Source organism: Oryctolagus cuniculus, chromosome 11 (genome assembly GCF_051225735.1).
Source record: "Oryctolagus cuniculus isolate XC-2025 breed Fujian yellow rabbit chromosome 11, ASM5122573v1, whole genome shotgun sequence".
NCBI lineage: Eukaryota > Metazoa > Chordata > Mammalia > Lagomorpha > Leporidae > Oryctolagus > Oryctolagus cuniculus.
The window spans coordinates 30358510-30380696 of NC_142877.1; positions in this window are offsets into that span (position 1 = coordinate 30358510).

A 22187-nucleotide genomic window follows, 5' to 3' on the forward strand; every position below is an offset into this window, starting at 1 on the left:
TACTTGTTACACTTCTTATTTGGTGAAGCATTAAGCCTTTTTACTGTAATGTAAATTTAAAATATGCTATCTCAAAAGGAAAGAGAAAGAAAGGAATATCATCTATTCTTGGAACTGTATCTGCAAACTATATTGACTCTGTTAAAAAGCTAACTAAAAATTTTTAAAATCCTTAAAAAAGATCCAGGTCTATTCTTAGCATAGAATTCTGAAAATATGATGACTGGAGATTGAAAAGATCATTTAAAAGCTTCCCCGGCACAATTTCAATTGTTTGCAAAAAAAAAAAAAAAAGGGGGGGGGAGAAAAAAAAAGAAGAAGAAAAGCCCCTCTACCTTTTACTGTCATATGCAGAGACTAAAATTGTTTGGGGATGAATATCCAGGTCTTTATTTCCACTGCAATTCAAACTCAGCACAAATAAGCAATTAAGTCCAATTTTAAAGGCAGACGAAAATCATATCGTGCTATTATGCTTCCACTGGCATCTGGACCTTCATGCAGACAGTTGGAAAAAGAATCGAGTAAATCTTCCTGTCATATAGATATAGATATAGATATAGATATAGATATAGATATAGATATAGATATTCCCAGAGCATCTGCAAACACTGGGGAAGTACACCTCCACCCTCTGGCAGGGAGAACCAGACTGTAACAAGTTCTGTGAAATGTACGGGTCTCCTCTCCGGGCAGGACTGAGAACAGCCACCTGCCATTGGGGAGAATTTGTCCTAAAGGGTATGGGGTTATTGACTGGAGCAAAGAAGCAGCCGCTTTACAAATGAGAGGCTACCGATGCCCTAAAAATACCCCTCCCTGTCCTGCCTCACGGCAGCCCCGCCAGGAGAGGAGGAGGCAGGTGAATCTGTGTTTTACTGATGTGGAAACCAAAGCTTCTCACAACCTGCCAAGATCGCTCAGCGATGGGAGAACACAGTGCTGGACCTCCTTCCCCGCCCCGTCCCATCACTCCTCTCTGGGAGGGTGGCGTCTTCATGGGACAGTGCCCTTGCTGTTCCCAAAATGTGGACGTCTCGTGGTTCCACGTTCTCCTCTTTCAGCCTAGTTAGAATATCACTAAAGTTGGGGTTTGTAACCTTAAAATGTGCTTTGGTCTCCATGCTTTGCCATATTCTGCTGTACAGGATACTTTTCCTGTACTTGTACATCAGTTCTGTCTCCTGTACGTAGCATACAGTCCGTGGGAAGCTGGCGATGACTCCACAGATGCTGCTCCACTATGTAAACTTAGCAGAGGCCAAACAAAAACTGGGCTGAGAACCACAAAAGTTGATTATTTTCTCCCACGAGATATATTAACATTCTGGTAAACTACCATCAAGGGACTTATGGGAAAATAGCTGTTTCCTTTATGTAAATGTCATGAAGCCCAAGGAAAACTCTACACTTCACTGCACATTCAAAATAAGATCTGTAAGTGTTAAAAGAGCCAAGTAGCATATTTAATCATCACAGTGTCAGTGTGAAGCTTTATCATAAATTACTATATCTACATCCTCATGTGCTTATTAAAAAAACTATTAGAAAAAAATTTAAGGAAATGTGCATACTGCAGTATAATTAGCTAGTTTTATCTGTAACATCATCTGTCTGTGCTTAATTAACTCTTAATCAACCTGGCTTGCTCTGGGTTCCCAGAGGAACAGAACATGTAAATCTTAAACTCTTAACAAAACCATTCAAGAACACATGAGTATTCTCAGTACAAATGCTCTGGGGCTATGGACCATATAGAGCCATGTTAGTTGAATTCTAATTAATGATCTTCTTTCCTGTGGCTAGTCAACAATCAGCGAGAAAGCATGATGTTGCTTCCTATGATTCTGCGTTTGTTCTCAGAACTGCCCCTTCTGACGGTCTTGATTCAAAGAGAAGAGGTGGTGCTATAGCACGACCCTTCCGGACTGAGCAGAACTGCTTCACGCCGCCAGGAAGGTGTGGGTTCCTTGGCACGGAGAGGAAGCTCCCTCCCTGCGTCTCCGGCAATCAGCCTGCGGCTAACCCTGCAGCTCCCCACTTATTTATGTGTTTTTGGCTTGCTTGACCTTTGACACAGACTTCCTTTAAAAGCACCTGGAGTAAATCCTTCTAACCCTCTCCTAAAAAAATCTACTTTCAATACCTATTTACCAAGAGGGAAAGAAATAATCCCAGAATGTTTGCAGGTTAAAAAAAAAAAGTAGAGCTGGTGGAAGAGGCTGCTGTGGAATTTAGCAGTGAAGTGAGAGACTGGTCCAGGGGAGACGCACACCCGCTGCTGCTCCAACGCGGTGTGTCGTTGATGATAATCCTTCTGAGATGCTTTCCTGGAATAAAACTCTGCTAGGGAGTCCTGACTCAGGCTGCAGCCGAGGAGCGCACAATGTCAGTAGCACCTCAGGGGTCTTTTATTCTTTTCCTGGATATTTTTCTTAGCTGACTCTGTCATTAAATATATTGTACAAATTAAACATTCCCTATCTCAGCTTTTGGGTTGAGCACAAAGGAACAGTAACTTCCGGGGCAGGTGTTTGGTGCTGCGATTCAGACACCCCTTTCAACACTGTATCCCATATTGGAGCGCCTGGGTTTGAGTCCTGGCTTTGCTTCCAATCCCAGCTTCCTGCTAATGTGCACCCTAGGAGGCAGCAGTAATGGTTCAAGTAGTTGGGTCCCTGCCACCCACCAAGGAGACCTGAATTGAGTTTTGGGTTCCTGGATTTGGCCTGTGTATTCTGGCCATGTAGTGAGTGAACCAGCAGATATGAAAAATCTTTGTGGGTCCTTCTCTCTGCCTTTCAAGTAGATACAAATTTTAAAATGCTGGTTTTGCAGTATCTGCGGAGAAAAGAATATTTTACTGGGACATAATCTACCGTCCCTCTCCTAAGTAGAAACATTCCAAGTGCACATGGAGATTCTACATTTCCCAGGGCAGTCAAAGCAATGGCTCCTCCTTAGCCGGTAGACTGAGCCCTGGGAGCAAGACTGCACCCTTCCAACCTGCACCCCAGAAAAATTCACGGGGCATCCAGGTGCTCGCTGTGGGAGGCAGCAGGCCTGAGAGATGCCCAGGGTGCCGTGGAGACCCTGCTGCAGCCGGTGCCCAGGCTTGTCCCTACCTATCTGCCATTCCTAGTGACCCCAGTCCTCTGTTACAGGGCTCTCTCTTTACAGGGAAGAAAGCATAAAGCTAATCTCTGCCTCCCAGTTTCCCGGCTCACCCCCTACCGTGGCAGCCCCTCAGAGAGCACACAGGGCCTCCACAGAGGAAATGCTGTGCAAGGCATATTTCTTACAGGAAGAGCCCCGAGTCACATCCTGTGCTCTGCCATAGAACTCTCACCCCAGCGCCCTGGTGAAGAGCCGGCCTGCACTACCTCCCACCTCTCCTGTGTCTAGACAGACATGTGCACTTCAACAATTCGTTATCCAGATAGGACTTCAATGTGTGCTACTTTATGAAGCACCACCAGCCCTGCCCGAGCCCTGGGATTCCTCTTCTCAGCGTGTGGATGAACACACTCAGGCTCGCAGTCTCCAGGACAGCTCAGCTCACCATCACGGCAAAGGCTGGCCTCAAACCTGCATCCCCCGCTGCGATGTGGACCATCCCAGCTGCCTGGCGCTTCTGGTCACTCTTCTCAGGCGCCAGCCCCTTGATAGCCCATAATATTTTTGACTGATGATTTTTGTAGCTGGGAAGAGCTCGTGTGAGAATACGGCTGGAGCTTCAGCTTGAAGAAGGTTCACACTGCTGGCAGGGGATGGGTGCCGGAGCTGTTCTGTCCCAGGGGACCTACCCCGTGAGCAGAGGAGTGTCCCCTGCTGACTGCTGGCCTCTCCCAGAGCTCCAGGCAAGGAGATTTTCAGACCCCGAGGACCTCTGAGGTGACAGCATAGTCATTTGGAAGGGAACGGGGTGAAGTCCTGAGGTGTTGAGAACCTGAGCTCCAAGCCCCACACCAGGGAGACCCTTTCTCCAAGGCAGTGTCTATTTTGTACACGGACGATGAGAGCTGCTAGAATTTAAATAACCATGAAAACTGCACGGCCAGGACCTGGGGCCCAGTCTGCCTCCCCAAGGCTTTCTTCCTCAGTGCCACCTCCTCACCTCACTTCAGGGGCCTGAGGGAAGCGAGAGTCCTGTATTAGAGTTCTTCAGAGAAAGAGCGCCAACCGGAGATGGATAGATAGACAGACAGATAATAAATACAGAGGTAGACAGATAGATGATAGATGATAGAAAATCAATTTAGAAATCGGCCCATGTGCTTATGCAAGCCAGGAAGTCCCAGAGTCTGCCAGGTGCACTCTGGAGAACAGGAGAGCCAGTGTGTACTTCAGGTCAAGTGCAAAGATCTGAGAATCAGGGAACTGATGGTGTGAGTCCCAGAATCCAAAGTCCGGAGGACCAGGAGCATCGATCTCCAAGATGGGTGCCTCAGCTCGTACAGAGAGCACATTTATCTCAACTCTCCTTTTTGTTCTGTTAGGGCCCTCAACACACTGGGTGTTACCAACCCATGTTGGTGAGGACAAACTCTACCAGGTCTACTATTCAAATGTCACTCTCTCCTGGAGACACCCTCGCAGGCACACAGACAAAACAGTGCTTTACTAGCTACCTGGGTGTCCCTTAGCCCAGTCAACTGGCCACATAAATTTAATCGGCCCTGACCCCACTCTCTGGGCTGACCTCTGATGCTGTCCGTAGAGCAAAAGGACCCCGACCTTGGAAGAAGCTCCTAACTTTGTCGCCAGCCTCTAAGCCACCAACGAACACTCCTCCCCTTCTGCCTAGAGCACTTGACCCTCTTGCCACTGAGCTCAGGTGACCAAGATTTTGAGGGAACAGCAGCGAAAGCTGTGTATATTTAAGATCCTAATATATATATATATATATATATATATATATATATTTGTCTTGGGTGGAGCTGTCCCAAGGATTCCTGCCTTCCACAATTGTTTGGTACCCACGACCCTGACTTAAGACAAACAGAAGCTACTGTCTGCCACATTGGCCCTTGGCTGGTACATGCAGAATTAACCATCTGTTGGGCGGTCTGCCCAAGCTTTGTCTTGCTGTTGGCAGCCTGTATTTATCAACAATGGGCCTCTCTAATGTGAGGGTAGGCTGTGTTGGAGGCCACAGTGATGCAGAATAGGAATTAAGCATGCGTCTTCTGCCTTGACTTTCCAAGACGCCTTTATGGGACCCTCAAACTCCTGAGACTGGCTGACTATCAAAGCAATTCCCTTTTCCACATGTTGTATGTAAAGATATCAAACAAAGGTAGGAAAGGTGGAGGATCCTGGGAGAGAGGCCCTGGCAGCCGTGTGGAGAGGATGGCTCACCTTGCTTGGCCTCTGATGGTGAATTATCAGTCTTGTGAGCAAAGGAGGATCACACTATTACTCCACCATTACTCCCACTTTGCCAGAACCAAGAGGTGACAGATTTTGCTGGAGGTAAAAATCAGCCAAGGCTTGGAAGGCACTTCCATGAGACTTCCCCTCTCCTCTCTTAGCTTATCCAGCTGGGACTATGTACAAGCGTGTATTGGCCTGGAACAAATTAGGCCAGGTGCTAAGAGAATAACTGCTTTCACCTTGATGCCATTGAAATATTCAGGCAGGAGCCTCCAACATGGTCTGCTTTCTGAGCTTTGTAGAGTGACCTTTACATCCTATGTCATCCAGCATTCTCCTTCTGGACAAAGTGGAGGAACAGCCACGGGCAAAGGGCAGGGCTCTAAGAGGAGAGAATGGAAGGTAACGTCAAGATCTGGTGCATGATGAAGTCAGCCCCAGGAAATCTAGCACCAACCACGCTCAGTGCTGAAGGATCCCACGGCTGCAGCCTCACGCTTCCTCCCCAAAGCATAGTAGAATGACTGTGGGTAGGCCCAGGAGTGGGGCCCATGTTTCTTCCAGAACTGAAGGATTTATGGGAAAATCTATTCTATGCTTTCATCTTTCTTTTTTTAAAAAGATTTATTTATTTATTTGAAAGTCAGAGTTACATGGAGAGAGAAGGAGAGGCAGAGAGAGAGAGAGAGAGAGAGAGAGAGAGAGGTCTTCCATCTGCTGGTTCACTCCCCAGATGGATGCAACGACTGGAGCTGCATGCATCCGAAACCAGGAGCCAGGAGCCCCTCAGGGTCTCCCACGCAGGTACAGGGGCCCAAGGTCACCTTTTACTGCTTTCCCAGGCCATAGCAGAAACCTGGATCAGAAGTGGAGCAGCCAGGACTTGAACCAGCGCCCATATGGGATGCCGGCACTGCAGGCGGCGGCTTTACCTGCTATGCCACAGCGCCGGCCCTGTTTTCATCTTTGTTGAGTATTGCTGTGCTCCATTAAGTTTATAAATTGCTGAAGGAATGTTTGGTTAGGTTCCTGGTTTCCTTAAGGTCAAAAAAGTTGACAGAACCTTCTTAGTCTGAAAGTCACATTCATAGTGTAAAAGGCGTTTGCTAGAACAAATCCTTCTCAGTGAAAGATCAAATCTTGGGAGTAAGTGTTAGCACAAGCCACTTCTTTGAAGTGCTATTATCTTAGCCTAAATTTCGCTAATATCAATAGTAACCGATAATAAGAGGTCAATGTCATTATATGAAAAACCTTTTTTTTTTTCCAAATTTCTTTTTATGGGATGTCAGTGTCCTGGATGTAATATTCACTTCCAGTGAAGAACATCTCTACATAAGTAGAAAAAAAATTTTAGGCAAGAAAAAAAAAAAAAACTATTTCAAACCCTATATCAAATTCCAACATGGAGAGAATTGCTATGAACATGGTCATTTTTTGTAAGTTTTTTGATTTCTTAAAATCACAGTCTCACAGGATTTCAAACTTCTGTCAGAAAACTACTCAACAAATCAACTTACCTAGAAGGCATTATTTGACATCACTGCTACTGATTTTTATCTCTTATACTGCTAACAAGAGCATAGGGTAAGTTAGTTATTAGGAAAAATTTGGGGTGTTAATGCTGGTGTGTGCAGCATAGGATTAAGAGTCATACTTTCCTAGTTTAAATTGTTCTTTGCTATTTACTAATGGTCCAGGCTTAGGAAAGCCAGGAAGCCACAATTTCTTTGTCTCTAAAATGGGGGCTGTATTAATAGGATGTTCCTCATGGCATTGTTGAGAGGATTAAACAAGTTTATAGCCCCAAGGCAATTGTTACAGTGCTGGAAAATGTTATCAGTTATTCTTAGGTTTCTCAAACTGTGAGGCTCATGTTTGGAGAGTGAAGTTTTCCAAGTTAGTCCACTGAAAATCTTTTCAGAAAATTAAATACTTTCACTATCAAGAAGAGAGATCAATGTGAATGGTATTCTTCCTATGGATTTTTCCAGCCTTGAATTTGTATTTAACCTAAAGCCTAAAGCTTATAGCACTTTAAGTTTCTAATAGTAAGATCTATTTATTTACTTATTTATTGGAACAGTCTTAGACTAACAGAAAGATTGAGAAGATATACCCAGTTTCCTCCTATGGCTGTCATTCTGCATTACTATGATGCATGTGTTATGACTAGTGAACAAATATCAATGCATTATGGTTAGCTGAAGTCCATGGTTCTACCTAATGTCCTTTGTCAGCTTTAGGATCCATTGCATGCAGTCATTGTGTCTCCTGAGGCGCCCCTTGGCTGTAACAGTTGCACAGACTTTTCCCTGTTTTGGGTGACCTTGATGATTTTGAGTGTACCATCAGATATTTCATAGGATGCCCCTCTATGGGATCCCGTCGGAGTTTTTCTCGTGATTAACCTGGAGTTATTGGTTTTGAGGAGGAAGGCCAGGGAAGTCCAGTGCCGTCTTCATCACGTTGTATCAAGGGAGCACACGTCATCAACACGAGCTTTCACTCCATGTTGACCCGGATCACCTGGCAGGGGGAGTGTTTTCAGACTTCCCCACCACAGCGTTACCCATCCCACACCTTCTCCCTACTGTGCTCTTTGGAAGGAAGTCACTGTGTGGGCTCACGCGTCCAGATTGGAGACTTTATCTTCCCCCTCCTTGTGGGCAGAGTTATCTACAGAAATTGTTTAGACTTCTCCATGGAAGAAGATCTGCCTCATCTCTCCCATTTATTTACTTACTCAACAACGTGTTTATGAAAATATGGACTCCCAGATATTTATATTGTAGTTTGGGCTATAATCTGATACTACTTTATTTTGTTGCTCAAACTGCCCCCGCTTTGGAAGCTCTTTCGTGGGCTCTGACGCCCCTTGACATACCCTGCCCATACCCTTTTCTCTAGCACTCGCTTGCTTTTCAGGCACTACGAGGTGCTCCAGCTTATCCCCTGCTCCAGTCCCAGAATTGATTGTTTCTCCAAGGCTCCCTGCGTCCTGCTCTGGAGAATGGCATCAAGATCAGGGAGCCAGGTGTGCACTTGCTAGCGGGCATCATGTTGTGTCTCTCGTACGTACTTTCATCTCACAGAGCAAGGAAATACATATGTGTGTACTAACTCATGCATTACTGGTCTTCAAAAAGTTTAGGGGAAATGTGCATTTTTTGAATGTTCTAATAGACTTTTTAAAAAAAGATTTATTTTATTTACTTGAAAGACAGAGTTACAGAAAAGAGGTCTTCCATCCACTGGTTCACTCCCTAGATGGCCACAATGGATGGAGCTGTGCCGATCTGAAGCCAGGAGCCAGGAGCCTCCTCCTCTGGGTCTCCCATGCGGGTGCAGGAGCCCAAGGCCTTGGGCCATCTTTTACTGCCTTCCCAGGCCATAGCAGAGAGCTGGATCAGAAGTGGAGCAGTCAGGACATGAACTGGCGCCCATATGGGATGCTGGCACTGCAGGCGGAGGTTTAGCCCACTATGCTACAGCACTGGCCCCAAAGATTGATTGATTTAAAATTCAGACTTACAGAGAGGGAGGGAGAGACAGAAAAATCTGCCATCCATTAGTTCACTCCCCAGATGGCTACAATGGCTATAGTTGAGCCAGGTCAAAGCCAGGAGCCAGGCGCTTCATCCGGGTCTCCCACGTAGGTACAGGGACCCAGGCACTTGGGCCAATCTCTGCTGCTTTCCCAGGCCATTAGCAGGGAGCTGGATTGGAAGAGGAGCATCTGGGCCTTGAACTGGCTATTTTTTTTTTGACAGGCAGAGTGGACAGGGAGAGAGAGAGAGACAGAGAGAAAGGTCTTCCTTTGCAGTTGGTTCACCCTCCAATGGCCGCCGCGGCCAGCGCGCTGCAGCCAGCGTACCGCGCTGATCCGAAGGCAGGAGCCAGGTGCTTCTCCATGTGGGTGCAGGGCCCAAGCACTTGGGCCAACCTCCACTGCACTCCCAGGCCACAGCAGAGAGCTGGACTGGAAGAGGAGCGACCAGGACAGAATCTGGCGCCCCGACCGGGACTAGAACCCGGTGTGCTGGCGCCGCAGGTGGAGGATTAGCCTATTGAGCTGCAGCGCCAGCCGGAATTGGCTCTTATATAGGGTACTGGTGTCACAGACAGTAGCTTAAATCACTGTGTCACAACACCGGCCCCGATATTATAATTTTTAACTAATAAACAAGCAATCAGATTCTATATCAATGACAAAGGAACTTCATGTATACACACACACACACACACACACACACAGAAAAGCACATTTCACTTGCTTAGAAAAAAAGTAATAGAAAAAGATTAAAAATCAAGTTTTATATTAATATAAGATCTAATATAAATTTTTGCCAATAAACTTTCCATATTCCACATATTTCTGATGTATTTTTATCAAGCTTGACCAATGATGTGTGTGCATCCTGTCAATGGTGTTCATCTTGGCTGCTGCTGCCCAGGGGAATGCTCTGTTTTCTGACCCCTGTTTTGGAACCACCACATGTTTTCCTCTAGGAAATCAACTTTAGGCACTTGAACCACACTAAGCCTTTACTGCAGCCTGAAAAAAAAAAAAAAAAAAACCACACGAATGTGTTGGACCCTAAACTGAATCCTTTCTCTCTTTGTATATATACACTGATTTTACACAAGTAAAATTTACACTGATTATACACAAGCTAAAATTTTCCCATCTTGCCACCTACATCTCCATATCTATATCATCCACACTTACACATGTATGAGACCACTTCAAAATGTTCATGGAGGGGCCGGTGCTGTAGCACAGGGGGTTAAGTCATGGCCTGCAGTGCCGGCATCCCATATGGGCACTGGTTCGAGTCCTGGCTGCTCTACTTCCCACCCAGCTCCCTGCTAATGTGCCTGGGAAAGCAGCAGAGGATGGCCTAAGTCCTTGGGCTCTTGCACCCATGTGGGAGACTCAGAGGAAGCTCCTAGTTCCTGGATTCAGTCTGGTCCAGCCCTTGTCATGGCCATTTGGGGAGCGAACCAGTGGATGGAAGACCTCTCTCTTTCTGTCTCTCCTTCTCTCGATCCATAGCTTTGCCTTTCAAATAAATAAATATTTTTTTAAAATATTCATGTAAAAATGGAATTAAAATAAGTTTATTTTGGGCAAAATAATTTTGAAATCTATGCATATGAGGTGGTTGTTATGCTCATGGAAATGCATATTTTAACAAAACTATTCATGGATTTTAAAATATTTTGCCCTCATATAAACTTATCTTTTCATTCCTTTTTGCATGATCTTTTTGAAGGACTTTTTTTTTCTTTTAAGATTTATTTGAAAGTCAGAGTTACACAGAGGAGAGGCAGAGAGAGAGAAGAGAGGTCTTCCATCCGCCGGTTCACTCCCCAATTGGCCGTTCACTCCCCAATTGGCCGCAATGGCCTGAGCTGTGCCTATCTGAAGCCAGGAGCCAGGAGCTTCTTCCAGGTCTCCCACGTGGGTGTAGGGGCCCAAGGACTTGGGCCAACTTCCACTGCTTTCCCAGGCCATAGCAGAGAGCTGGATCGGAAGTGGAGCAGCCGGGACTTGAACCAGCGCCCATATGGGATGCCAGCGCTTCAGGCCAGGGCATTAACCCGCTGTGCCACAGTGTCGGCCCCTGAAGAACTTCTTGAAGGACGTCCAATAGTGACTGTTCCTTCACTGACTTGCTTTCCTTCTGACAGCAACACTGAACACAAACCCCACAGAATCCCAAATTGCACAAGACGATTTTCTAAACGGAAACAGGGGGTTCGCTTCTTTTGGAGCCCCCTCCATGCCACGCTGGCTGGAGGTCTCTGACTCCAATAAATCTATCTTAAAAAAAAAAAAAGGAAACAAAGTATGGTGGAGATTTATGGTATAAGTCACAGCAGTGAGAAAGCCAACGCGGGCACTTCCAGCCCCCGACAGGTGCGAGAGATTCATTAGACGCATTCATGCTTCATAAAAAGCCTTCCTGTTGGTTTCCTGGGCTGACAAGTGCTTTTCCTGAAAACACAGATGAATCAAGGTAAAAGAAGGGCGCTCTTGCAAAACAGCTCCTCGCTTCTCACCCGGGTACGAGGCAGCGTGGACGCAGGGGGAAGCTGCCGCCGCGGGGTACAGGGGTCTCCGAGGTGGTTGCGTGGAGAGACAGTTTAGCAGAGATTGTAGGCTGCACAAACATCCAGGAGCTGCGATTTGCAAACACGCCAAGCATAAGACGCAGCAGCTGGAAGCTTCCCATCAGAGGCCTCCGACGCCAGCCTCCCGCTTAGCCGAGAGAGAAGTCTGCCTTCTCCCGCAGTCTTCAGTGCGTTCACTTGACACTACCTGAAAAGTGACGCTTAGCTCGGGGTGACTCTCTGTGACGCTGAAATAAATAAGTAAATAAATCTTTTTAAAATGTGTTCATGGAAAAATGGAATGAAAATAAGTTAATTTTGGGCAAAATAAAATGAAAAGTGACGCTTAGCTTGGGGCCTGCTCTCTGTTCTGTCACGGTTGTCTCTGTTGCTCTCTGAGCTCTCAAGAGCCCACAGAAATTAGAATATTCCTTCATCGAAGGTGCTCTGCTTTTAAAAGCCTGTGACCGCCTGGGCCAATTGTTTTGAGATAGGCTGAAGGAATGGCATCTTATTAAAAGACCTAGGAAAGCTAAAATCTTCAACTCAACTCAGAGAGCACTCTGCATTTGTCCGTCTGTCCAGCATAGCTTCCTAGCAGGCCTGAACCTTGTATGAGCCACTCTGCCCTGAGTGCCCGTTTCTATATCTCAGCAACGTGTTAAAAATGAAGTCACAGCGTGCCTGGTACCCATGAAGTTCTGAGCCAGGGGCTGCAGTGTGGGGAAGACACAGGACCTGCCTTCCAGGAGGCTGAAGGAAAGAGAGGCAGGTGCATCGGTGACGGCCCAAGGCTCCCAGCCCCAAGAGGGGGTGAACAGAAATTATAATTTTTTTTGACAGGCAGAGTGGACAGTGAGAGAGAGAGACAGAGAGAAAAGTCTTCCTTTGCCGTTGGTTCACCCTCCAATGGCCGCTGCGGCTGGCGCGCTGCGGCCGGCGCACCGCGCTGATCCGATGGCAGGAGCCAGGAGCCAGGTGCTTTTCCTGGTCTCCCATGGGGTGCAGGGCCCAAGCACCTGGGCCATCCTCCACTGCACTCCCGGGCCACAGCAGAGGGCTGGCCTGGAAGAGGGGCAACCGGGACAGAATCCGGCGCCCCGACCAGGACTAGAACCTGGTGTGCCGACGCCACTAGGCGGAGGATTAGCCTAGTGAGCTGCGGCGCCGGCTATAATTTTGTTTATAATAATTACCCCCCCCCCCCCGATAAACAAAGAGCTCTGAGGGTCGAAGGACATGGAGATTTTCTGGACCCACTTCCTGGTTCTGGCAGACTGGCAGAGGATTGCCGAGCAGCTTCAGGGATGGAAAGCCCTTCCCTCATGGTGCCAGAGCCCCCCTGCCCATCCTAAACACTTCAGAATCACTCATCAAAGCTGTTGTGCAGGGTGGAAGCAGAGAGCTCCTAGCTGGCAGTGTGTGTAACTCCTAACAAAGGCTCAGAGAAATCAGATATTCCAGATGGCACCACTCAAAGCAGTGTGCCAGGGCGAGCGTGCAGCATCAGGGGGAAGACCCTTTGTGGGTGCCCGCTGGGTGGAAAGCAGCGGATGTTGGAATTGGGGTTGAAGCAGAAAAGTACAGGGCATGCTAGAAATGATGTCAAATTGAGGCTTTGGGTTTGCATGGGCCCGTATTGGCTTCTTGGGAAAGATATGCCAGGTGGTATCAGGCTATCAAAATGCTGAGAGTCAGGGAGAAATTGAATTCGACCGCATCCACTAGGGCAGATGGGTAGGGGAAGAGCCAGGCAGGGTGTGACCAGCAGGCTGGGCCTCGCTGTCTAACTTCCTTAGAAAGGCAGAGCGACTGAAAGAAGAGAGGTCTTCTGTGCACTTGTTCACTCCCCAGATGGCCACAGCTGGGTCTGGATCAGGCCGAAGCCAGGAGCCTGGAACTCCAGTCGAGTCTCCCAGAGGCCTAAGCATTTGAGCCATCTTGCATTCCCCTCCCAATAACATTAGCAGGGAACTGGCAGTCCCGGCTGCTCTGCTTCTGATCCAGCTCTCTGCTATGGCCTGGGAAAGCAGTAGAAGATGTCCTGAGTCCTTGGGCCCCTGCACTTGCATAGGAGACCCAGAGGAAGCTCCTGGCTCCTGGCTTCATATTGGCCCAACTCTGGCTATTGTGGCCATTTAAGGAGTGAACCAGCAGATGGAAGACCACCACCCCCCGCCTCTTCCTCTGTAACTCTGCCTTTCAAATAAATAAATAACTCCTTAAAAATATTACCGTCATCCTCCCCCCAACCCCGTCGGGTAGAGCTGTTCTGAGCCTCCTTCTCTCTGGCTGGAGAAACCCCCCACTTCACTCTTGTGTTCTGGGGTCTCCAGGTCTCACCCAGCCCAGGACATTCAGAGAAGGGTGCCTTGCTCTTCTTGACAGTTTAGTCCCCTTCACAGGCCCATGTAGGAGGGAAACTGGCAGTCTGTCACTGAGGCTGGAGACAGGGTATTTGAGAGAAGTGGGAGTCTGGCTCCCCCATGTGAGGTCCAGCTACCCTCTGGAGGACAGCAAGGAGAAGGGTCTGAGCTCAGCCATTCCTAGGGCTGAGCCCGGGTCTTGAGAAGCAATGGAAGGTTCTTTTCTCTTTCATGAGGTCCATTTGCCCCTCTCCCAATGTTTGGTGTCTCTCCTGTGCTCCATTTGTCTATCACAAAAGCCCTAGGTGACAGATGTCTTCACGGTGGCAAATTCTGCTTTGCACTGCGTGTCACTCTGTCTCGGGGTGTGGGCTGGATGTGGTATTTGCCAGATTATCTGTTGAAAGAACCTGAGGCCAAGGATGATGTCACCTTGCTCTGAAGAGGGTTTCTCTTTAGAAGGTACCTTGGGGAACCAGCCATCCGAGATCTTGGGTGTACAGTACAAGGCTCTTTACTAAGCACTATAAAAATATGTAAAGATTCCAGCAATCATGTAACTGTATGTGTCTCCCAAGTGAATATCAATCTTGAATGCCCCCCAAAACTAAGAAATGTTAAGTTCTGCAGCTGGTGCTGTGGCATAGTGGGTTAAGTTGCCTCCTGCAGCACTGGCATCCCATGTGGGTGCTGGCTCGAGTCCTGGCAGCTCCTCTTCTGATCCAGCTCTCTGCTGTGGCCTGGGAAATCAGTAGAAGATGGCCCAAGGCCTTGGGCCCCTGAACCCATGTGGGAGACCCAGCAGAAGCTCCTGGTTCCTGGCTTCAGCCTGGCCCAGCCCCCACCTTTGCTGCCATTTTGGAAGTGAACCAGCAGATGGAAAAATCTCTCTCCCTCTTTCTACTTCTCCCTCTCTCTCTGTAATTCTGCCTTTTAAGTAAATAAATAAATCTTTTTTTAAAAAAAACTTCCATTTACTGGACACTATGAGAAGCAATGACTAGATCAGCTCTTGTCCTGACTGTCGAGGAACAACTTAGTATTTTATTCATTTTAGCATTTTTTTGTTCTATTAATACCATTGGTTGAACTCTTTAATTAACACACAATTATTCTTAGGCGTTTAAAATTAACTGAAAAGTGATCCCTGTTAAATATGAGTGGGAATAAGAGAGGGAGGAGATGTACAATTCGGCACATGCTCACTCGGACTTACCCCTAATGGTAGAGCTAGAAATGTGCCAGGGGATTCCAATTCAATCCCATTAAGGTGGTATGTACCAGTGCCATCTTACTAATAAAAGTGATCAGTTTAAGTTCATAATTGATCATAATGATGGGATTAAGTGTCAAAGGGATCACATTAACAAGACTAGTGCCTGCTAATAATAATTGATAGAATTAAAAAGGAGAGAATGATCCAACATGGGAAGCAGCATACACAGCAGACTCATGGAATGGCAAATGCCCTAACAGCACTCTGGCCTCAGAATCAGCACTTAAGGCATTCGGATCTGGCTAAAAAGCCCATGAGAGTTTCTCAGGCATGGAAAGACAAGACACTGTGGCAAAAAAAAAAAAAAAAAAAACTAAATGAAAAATCTCTGTGAGTGAGATCCCAGCAGAAAGAACAGGCCATCAAAGGAGGTACCTTTCTCTGAAGGGAGGAGAGAACTTCAACTTTGACTATGGCCTTGTCTAAATAAGATCAGAGTTTGTGAACTCAAGAGGATTCCATAGCCTTGGCAGCTCATGACAAGAGCCTCGGGTGATTACTGACATCATAAATAAGAGTGTCAATAGTTAAATCAACAACAGAAGTCACTGTGCACCTACTCCCCATGTAGGATCTCTGTCCTTAATGTGTTGTGCTATGCAAATTAGCGGTAAAACTACTACTCAAACAGTACTCTATACTTTGTGTGTCTGTGTGGGTGCAGTCTGTTGAAATCTTTACTTAGTGCATACTAAGTTGATCTTCTGTATATAAAGATAATTAAAAATGAATCTTGATGAAGAATGGAATGGGAGAGGGAGTGGGAGATGGGTTGGTTGTGGGTGGGAGGGAGGTTATGGGGGGAAAGCCGCTATAATCATCCAAAAGTTGTACTTTGGAAATTTATATTTATTAAGTAAAAGTTGAAAAAATTCCATTTACAGTGGCATCAAAAAGAACAATGTACTCGCAAATAAGGAAAAAAAAGAAAAAGAAACATTAAGTTCTTGTCAGTATGGCTGGTATCACATCTCACTCCCCGATTTGGGGTTGAACACAACAGTAATCATTGTGTCATTCTTTTGGTAAGTCAGGAACGCAGAAGCTGGGTGGTTCGAATACGGGGTCTCTTGTGACACTGCAGTCAGCTGGAGACTCCACGTGCAAGGGTGGCCGTGGTGCTGGGTGCCAGCAGAGGCCCCAGCTCCCTTCCACGGGGTCTCCCCACACAGCATTCCCCAAGGAGAAGCAAGCCACATGGCCCAGATGGAAGCAGCCTAGCCTCAGACCTCATAATCTGCTGGCCATCCAGGACCGCCCTCATCCCATGTGCGAGGGAGCTATCGAGGGTACCAACACCAGAAGGCAGGGGTCATTGTCGGCCATCCCAGATCCTGGCAGCCCCAAGTGGAAAGTGGAACTCACGGCCAGGTCTGTCTAACGGCAAGCCTGCTTACAAGGGCACGCCAAAAAATTCTTGGGAATGGCATGAAAAGATTCATTTATTTTGGTCCAAAACTTTTTTAGAAATCCATGCATAGTGTTTTTCATAATATGCATTTTCCATGAACTTGAAGCTCTCTTGCATGCGTGGATTTCGAAACTTTTTCACACCACAATCAACCTTTTAGTTCTGTTTGTCATGAACTTTTTTTTTTTGGCAGGCAGAGTGGACAGTGAGAGAGAGAGAGAGACAGAGAGAAAGGTCTTCCTTTACTGTTGTTTCACCCTCCAATGGCCGCTGCGGCTGGCGCACCGCGCTGATCTGAAGCCAGGAGCCAGGTGCTTCTCCTGGTCTCCCATGGGGTTCAGGGCCCAAGCACTTGGGCCATCCTCCACTGCCTTCCCAGGCCACAGCAGAGAGCTGGACTGGAAGAGGGGCAACCGGGACAGAATCCGGCGCCCTGACCGGGACTAGAACCCGGGGTGCTGGCGCCGCAAGGCAGAGGATTAGCCTAGTGAGCTAAAGCACCGGCCCTGTCATGAACTTTTAGAAGTGCACTTGTACCTCACAGTCCTGCCCTCCCCAAGCAGCCTGTTGGAATTTTGGGGTCCTTCTGAAACTTACATTAAACCTGCAGTCTGTAATAGCACAGGGTGGTACATTGACCATAGGAGGCATGTGCTGAGGTGGAGATGCCCTGGGCACACTAGGAGCTGGGGGGGGGGAAGGTGGCACCAAGCCAGAGGCAGGCCCAGGGGGAGGGGCCCACGTAACCACCACTCACTGTGCATTTAGTTTCCTGCTGTCGCTGGCATCAGCCATCAGAAAGTCTCTGGCGGACATCTGAGCACTTTTTAAAATTGTTTTAAAAATCTATTTATTTTCATTTTGTTCAAAAGGCAGAGAGACAGACACAAGAAGAGAGAGAACTTCCACCTGCTGGTTCACTCCAGCGCTGGGCCGGGTCTCCCATGTGGGTGGCAGAGGCTCAAGCACTTGAGGCATCGTCTGCTTCCTCCTGGGGTGCGCCTTCGCAGGAAGCTGGACAAGAAGCAGCGGACATGGGACAAGAAACAGGCTCGCCAGTGTGGGCTGCAGGCATCCCGAGCAGCATCTCAACGGCTCTGCCATATGCCCACCCCTGAACATTGCTTTATGCCATCAGCAACTTTCCTGCAAAACTTCCGTTTAATGGATTGACATTTTCCTGGGAGCGCTGTGCGTTCAGAGCAGAAGCTGCCTTGTCCTTGTCCCAGAAAGTTCGCCACCCACTGCGTTGAACCTGAGCCATCCAGTGCACGCCTGTCCCGCAGGGTTTGTAGCACAGAGTCTCGGCTGGAAACGTGGCAGTGCGCTTTCTTCCGTCCGATTCCACATTGATATTTAATACATGTTTCTTTGGTAGCGTCTCTGTGTTGATGACTTAGACTCTGAAATTCAAGTCCTGTGGCTTCCATGAAGCATTGACTCACCAGAGGAAGCCATGTGACCATGGAGTTACATTGTAATGACGATGACCAGTGGGATCTCTTGTTTTCATACGGTATAACTCGCAGCGGCTCAGAAGATAGCTTTGCAGCCGGGATCCAGCCGGAGCGGCTGTCTCCTCCACTCTGCGGCAGGCTCTCCTTCGCCTTTGTTCCTCCTTCCCTCTGCACACTTCTCCCTCAGTGGTTGTTGCCGCTGCTAATAAAGGAGACCCAGGACCCACAGCTCCGGCAGTGAACTCCCTTTTGTGGGCTTGCATCTCTCTGCTATTCCCCGGTTGCTCCCACAAAGCCCATCTGCTCTGCTCCAGTGCAGCGAAGTAGCTAGGATGGCCCCCATCCCCGTCCACACAGCAGAAAGACGAAGCCCTGCGGACTTGAGAGCGTGTGTGGCTGCTGAGACACTTGCCTCCTCCATGCTTCTCCTGCCCCGTCCTGGGCCCAGGGAGCCTCGGGCTACCCTGGGAATGCTTGTCTTCCTCTACGGAGAACTCAGCCAGGTCAAGAAGCTGCCCCACACCAAGCCTTAGCCTGAGAGCCCCATGAGCAATCTGTTCATTTTAAAAAGAACTTCAGACAAATGTTTTTCTTCTTAATTAAAAAATGGCTCAAACACAGAAAGGATTACAGGAAGCCATTGAAGAGCAAGCCAGATTTATCAGACATCTGGTCGACATGCTGCCATGTATGCTTGAATACTGTCCGCCTCTCCCTTAGGAAATAAGATGCTACAGCCGCTGGTGTGCTGCCTCCTCACCCTTGCTTGTCTCCCTCCCGAGACTGCCCCCAACCTGAGCGATGTGTCATTCGATTGCGTGTTGCTCTGCTGTTATACACAAGAATGACTCAAAAATCACATGCCACGGTCCTGTGTTTTGTAAGAGTGCATGGGGCCGGTGCTGTGGCGTAGCAGGCTAAACCCCTGCCTGCGGCGCCGGCATCCCATATGGATGCCGGTTTGTGTCCCGGCTGCTGCACTTCCGATCCAGCTCTCTGCTTATGGCCTGGGACAGCAGTGGAAGATGGCCCAGGTGCTTGGGCCCCTGCACCCACGTGGGAGACCTGGAAGAAGCTTCTGACTCCTGGCTTTGAATCGGCCCAGCTCCAGCTGTTGAGACCATTTGGGGAGTGAACCAGCAGATGGAAGACCTTTCTCTCTGGCTCTCCCTCTCTCTCTCTCTCTGTAACTCTGCCTCTCAAATAAATAAATAAATCTTAAAAAAAAAAAAAAGAGTTTTCATGAACAGTATCCTACTGTGTTCTCACCTCTCAGGAGTGCCCTGGGTGTCTTTGGCTTTCCCAGATCTCTCTCTTCTGGTTGTGGATGGGGGGGGGGGGGGCGGACCTCAGCAGCAGCTCCTACTGCAGCAAGTGCTGGGATCCATGTCTACGGTTCCCTACAAGAGGCCACAGAGTGGGCACCAAGGTCCCACTGTGGAGGAGACTGCTGGCCACCGCCCAGGTGGGACGTATGGGCTGAGGGCATCCCAGGACAGCCTGGAGCTGACACGCAGTGTCTAGAGAGGGAGACCAGGCCCAGAGGAGAGAAGGATTCTCTCACTGATACACCTCTAGAAACTGGTCAGGCCAGGACCAGCTCAGGGCTCAAGGCACAGGACTCACCTTTGCACAAAAGTCACGTTGCCTTTTCCAGTTACTCTGCATCCAGCGAGCGGCAGACCACTGAGGCCTCTGCTCAGAAATGCGAGCAAACGGTAAACACCCACACCCTGAGATCCCGGCAAGGTGCAGCGGATCTGGGAGGCCCCTTCCCCAGGAGACAGCGAGGATTCCAGAGTTTACCGGGGAAGTCCAGGCTGAAGGACAGGAGCCTCAGAATCTGTTTACCTGAAGCGCCCTCTAGTGGCCGAATGGAAAACAACCGTTCGAATTCACCATCTAGGAAGTGCCGAGTGGCCGTGGCCAAAGCGTTCCTTGATTCATCGTCCCTCTTGGGGCTCGCTCTTCCCCCGTTAATGCACCCCAGTGCCCGCTACGACAGGACGCATTACGTATCTACTTTGAACTGCGTCCCTGAAGTGACTGACTCCCAACCACTCCCGTTTCTGTGTGTCACTCTCAGTAACTAGAGCTGTGGGAACGCATCATCAGAATGCATTGCTCCGGGGGAGGGTGGAAGGGGAGCAGGGAGCGCCAAGGAATTTGCAGTTCAGTGGGTGAGACCGGCACAAAAGCAGCCTCGGAGTCAGAGTGGCCAAGACTGGACGGATGAGAACAAGAGGCTCGGGGGTGGGGGGCGATTGGTGTCAGCCACAGAGACCCCTCGTCCTGTGTCCCCTTCTCCTCCAAGCTCGCACTTCCTTGTTCTTTAATTCATCCCACACAGCCATCCCAATCCCGACTGCTCAGAGCGTCCATTTTCCAGAAGGGGTCCGGCAGCCGTCCTGGCCTCTTCCAACAGACCTTCCCCCACCCCATACCCCCTCCTCAACCTGCTCGCTCTCCCCCTGCCGCTGCGCCTTGTGCGGCTGGGGTCCTAACACCTGCCCTGACCCGTGTGCAACTCAGGGACCAGCAGGTGACTGGAAAACTGATGGCAGTGTGACGGGACCCAAGGGACCGAGGGGGACGGGCTGGGAATTCTGCTTCAGAGTCAGAGAATTCAGACGGGGGTGCGGGGAGTGCTGTCTGGGGCCACGGTGCGGTGCGGGTAAATGCTGGGAAACCGAGGCTGTGCAGTTGCAATGGCAGCAGCCATGGGATCTGAGCAGGCGGGGAGAAGCTGGGGACAGAGGCAGGGTGGCTTGGGACTGTGAAAAGGACAGCACTCGGCTGATTTGCCTAGGTCACAGGGCTGTCTCTTTTTTATTTATTTTATTTTTATTTATTATTTATTTTGGGGGTGCCTGAAGAAGGTTTTTCCTCTGGCACACGGGAGCCGATAAGGGTTAGGAAGCAGGAGAGTGGCATGACGAAAGCTCACCTTTCCTCCCCACTTTGGACAGGGCCCGGTTCTGATGCCCTGTGTGCTGGCACCGCCCACCAGGCAGGAGCGGCCCCTCCCGTGTTCAGCGCTGCCCCCCCACCCACCCCGGTGCAGATGGGGAAACCAGCCATGAGCCTCCCTCAGAGGGAGGGCGCTGGGGTCCAGCTGGGCACTCCATGGAGGGAAGAGGCCCTCCGTGGGCCACGGTGGGTACCCCAGGACCCTGCACTCTGTCTGAGAGCCATTCTGCCCACCCCCTCCCCGGAGCAGCCTGGTTTCCAGGTGTGAAAAGCAAAGACTCATGGAGACCGCACTCCGCTAGGCTCCTAACAAACTCCATGTTAATCCTTACAGTGAACCTATGATGTAGGCATTACGGTGCCCGTTTCACAGATGGGAAAGCTAAGACTCACAAGAGTTAAATGACTCGCCCCAGAAAGCCCCTCTGACTCCAGGACCCAAACCCTCAACCCCTGTGGCAGGGACTCTAAAGGGTCACCCACCCTGAGAGTACAGGTTCCCGGGGGGATCCCCCTAGACTGAATCAGGCTGTGCAGGGGCTGGGCCTGGGAACTTGCCCCTCCCACATCTTCCCCATCCCCCCACCCCCGGGGATTGGCCACACAGCTGGGGGCAGATAGGATTTTCCCAAGATGGCTGTATCCACATATGGGTGCTCGGCACCACAGAGGCTGCAGCACAAACTGGGAAAGCAAGGTGCAGGCGGCAGGAACCATGGCAACGTCCCCATGTGGGTCTCAGCGCATGGCAACCATGATTACACCAGGGCCCTGACCTTAAATCTCAGGCCAGAGCCCCAAGGGAGCAGCTCCTCCCATGGGTTCCGGTAGCCAGTGTAGGAAAGACTCACCTGTGGGTGCTCCTGCCCAGCGGCCTGGTGAGGTTCCCCAAGGGGTGCACGCACATGGAGCTTCGGGGAAGGAGGGTGGTGCCCGTTGTGGCTCCACCCCCGCGTTCTCGATGATAAAACAGAGTCACCAGAGACCTGAGCACCCTGGGACGCTGTGGGAAATAAGCCCACGTGAGACCACTTACCCACCAGAGGATGGAGTTGGACATGAAGGGAGCGGGAAGCGAGGCTTTGCTTACCATCTCGCAGGGTGGGTGTCTGGTGGCAGGCACACGCAAGACAGGATCCAAGCAACCTTTTATTCGCTAGTGTCCCAGTCTCTTCCCCCAGTTCCTCACTGGCTAAGTCACAGTCCTGCCT